Source organism: Sinocyclocheilus grahami, unplaced genomic scaffold (genome assembly GCF_001515645.1).
Source record: "Sinocyclocheilus grahami isolate Dianchi unplaced genomic scaffold, SAMN03320097.WGS_v1.1 scaffold1448.1, whole genome shotgun sequence".
Classification (NCBI taxonomy): Eukaryota; Metazoa; Chordata; class Actinopteri; order Cypriniformes; family Cyprinidae; genus Sinocyclocheilus; species Sinocyclocheilus grahami.
In genome coordinates, this window is record NW_015506627.1 from 63,091 (window position 1) to 67,012 (window position 3,922).

Sequence of the window (3,922 nt, forward strand, 5' to 3'; positions counted from 1 at the left end):
TTCAGATGAAGAAGTGGATGATGTGTTCTCCCGGCGCCTATTTATCCTAATAGTCGCACCGGTAGTGACGTCATGGCTGTCGCCGGCCAACCTGAGACGATTTCAAGAACATTTATCAATCAGCAATAATATAATCTGACAGCAGTTACAGTGGTGTGAAAAAGTGTTGGCCCCCTTCTTGTTTTAATTTTTTTTTGCATATTTGTCACACTTAAAAGATTCAGATCATCAAGCTAATTTTAATATTACACAAAGATAATGCAAGTAAATACAAAATGCAGTTTTTAAATGATTATTTATTTTATTAAGGGAAAAAAGCTGTCCAAACCTGCCTGGCCCTATGTGAAAAATTAATTGCCCCCTAAATCTAATAACTGGTTGTGCCACGCTTTGCAGCAAAAACTGCAATCATGCGTTTGTGATAACTGGCAATGAGTCTTTCACATCACTGTGGAGGAATTTTGGCCCACTCTTCTTTGCAGAATTGTTTTAATTCAGCCACATTGGAGGGTTTTCCAGCATGAATGGACTGTTTAAGCATCTCAATCGGATTTAAGTCCGGACTTTGATTTGGCCACTCCAAAACCTTAATTTAGTTTTTCTTGAGCCATTCAGAGGTGGACTTGCTGGTGTGTTTGGGATCATTGTCCAGCTGCATAACCCAAGTGCGCTTGAGCTTGAGGTCACAAACTAATGGCCGGACATTCTCCTTCAGGATTTTCTGATAGAGAGCAGAATTCATGCTTCCGTCAGTTATGGCAAGTCGTCCAGTTCCTGAAGCTGCAGAGCAGCCCCAGATCATCACACCACCTCCACCATGTTTGACTGTTGGTATGATGTTCTTTTTATGAAAGCTGTGCTGGTTTTACGCCAGATGTAACGGGACACACACCTTCCAAAAAGTTCAACTTTTGTCTCATCAGTCCACAGAATATTTGCCCAAAAGTCTTGGGGATAATCAAGATATTTTTTGGCAAATGAGAGACGAGCCTTTGTGTTCTTTTTGGTCAGCAGAGGCTTTTGTCTTGGAACTCTCCCACTGATGTCGTTTATGCCCAGTCTCTTTCTTATTGATGAATCATGAACAATGAGCTTAATTGAGGCGAGTGAGGCCTGCAGTTCTTTAGATGTTGTTCTGGGTTCTTTTATGACCTCTTGGATGAGTCCTCGTTGTATTCTTGGAGTAATTTTGGTTGGCCGGCAACTCCTGGGAAGGTTCAACACTGTTCCAAGTTTTCTCAATTTGTGGATAATAGCTCTGACTATGGTTCGCTGGAGTCCCAAAGCCTTACCAACACTTTTTCACACCACTGTATAAGATTCTCTCATCCAGGCTTTTTCTACTGTAACCCAGCTAACACAAACATGTGTTGAGATCGTTCCCGTTAAGTTATGAAAAATGTTCTCTGAACATTCAAAATATAATTTTTGAAAAGTTTTAAAAACACCGTGTGAAGGGAATATTTATGGAAGCCCGTTTCTGCCACTGAATAAAAAACAAAAAAAGGTTATTACTTTTCTTTCTCGCAATTCAGACTTTTTTCTCGCAATTCAGACTTTTTTCTCACAATTCAGACTTTTTTTCGCAGTTCAGACTTTTTTCTCGCAATTGAGACTTTTTTCTCGCAATTCGTACTTTTTTCTCTCAATTCGGACATTTTTCTCGCGATTCTGACATTTTTCTCGCAATTCTGACTTTTTCGCAATTCAGACTTTTTTCTCGCAATTCTGACTTTTTTCTCGCAATTCTGACTTTTTTCTCGCAATTCGGACATTTTTCTCGCGATTCGGACATTTTTCTCGCAATTCTGACTTTTTCGCAATTCAGACTTTTTTCTCGCAATTCTGACTTTTTTCTCGCAATTCTGACTTTTTTTCTCACCATTCGGACATTTTTCTCGCAATTAGGACATTTTTCTCGCAATTCTGACTTTTTTCTCGCAATTCTGACTTTTTTCTCACAATTCAGTCTTTTTTCTCGCAATTTTGACTTTATAACTCGCAACTGTGAGTTTATTTCTTGGAATTGCAAGTCTATATCTCACAATTCTGAGAAAAAAAGTTAGATTTGTGCGATAAAGTCACATTTACCTTTTTAAAAAAAATTTTATGCAGTGGCGAGAACGGTCTTCCATAAATATTCCATTATACCAAGTTGCATGGGAAATCCCGGGAATGTTACTCTTGAATGCTCTCTGAAACAAGTAACATGTCAAGACATTTATTTTCAGAAATAAAACATTTCATGAGAAATTGAATAAATAATGTTTTTATGGTAACATTTCGAGCACAAAGAGCAGGTCGTTCTGAATGAAGGTTCTATTATTGTTATGGAAGAATGAGTCCTCAACACTAGATTTACTCACACTCGTGTCAATCTAAACCTGGATGCTTTATTTCTTTAAGGAGATGCTGATCACTGTTATTAATAAAGCATCATAACAGCAGTTCATGTGATTCATATGATACTTCATATTCCACATCTTTTAAAGCCTCATGAGAGTCAAATCCTCATCTCTTTTATCAGGCTCATGCTTTTCAATCATCTGATGAAAGTCTTTGCCTGAAGCCTTATTTGTGTTATTTATTAATACAATTCTGGGTTAAACTTTACAATAAGGTTCCATTTTTAAACATTAGATAAATAAAACAACTTATTAATCTTATGTAATGTGATTGTCAGCATTAACAAATGCATTATTAAAACCAAATGTACCCGTTATATTATTTCATTGCCCTGAGCAAATATGAGCAAACTAACATGTGGCAAAACTTGGTATTTGACAGTTTTTTCCAGTACAAATATCTAAGCATCTTTAAATCAAGATATGTTCTAATAATAATAAATAAATTTAAATTAAAATTATTTTGCCAATGAGGTCAGAAAAATAAACTTAACTCAAAAGGAAAACAAGATTATTTTTCCAGACCCCACAGGAAAATATTTGTTCTCGTATTAAGAATAAATCCGCTGGATTTTAATAAATTTTTCAGAAATTACGACTTAATATCTTAAGTCATCTTGCATCTGAATTATATATATGCAGTGCATTGAACAGTTGTGTTTTTAAGTAATTGTGCATTAACTAATGTTAACTAACGAGACCTTAATGTAGTTTTTGATATAAATGATATAAATATAACACTTTACGTAAAGCCTTAATATATATTTAATGCTTTATAAAAGTGTTTTAATGCATTAATTATGCCTTATTTAATGATCTCATGAATAATTATAACCACAGTTATGATGCATTATAACACTTTTCTATTCATTGTTACATCTTTAGAAAGTACAATGCATTAAAACACACAACAAGCAAACCTTCAAATATTACAATGCATTTTTGGTTACAATTATTTATGAAAAATATAATGCATTACAACATACCTTTATAATGCATAATACATAAAGACTTCGGTAAAGTGTTACTGATTTAACTTTATAAACCTGTGTGAGATTTTCAACATGGACATTTAGCAAGATTTAACAAGGACAGTTAAACAAATTCATGATCTAAAAGAACTCTGAGTGATATATACATATAATATAGTGAGTTATGAGCAAGCAGACGTTTGTTGATCCATACAGTATATTTGATCATGTACAATATGAACTCAAGAACCAGTACAAGATGATTGTCCTGAATAAATATCACAGCACACCTCCAATATTTACAGTATAATCAAACAATATTAAAAACACGATAGAAGCAAAGGAACGGATGCGTGACGAGCGAGCGATGACGAGCTTTGGATCGATGACGATGATGATGACGATGATGATGATGATGATGATGATGATCACGGCTGTGACCTCATTCCTCCGAATCTTATGAGATTTCATGTGTTACACAATTTACAAATTTAGCAATTTAGCAAAACACACTCGCGTTGCATTCAACAACCAATCGGGTTTATA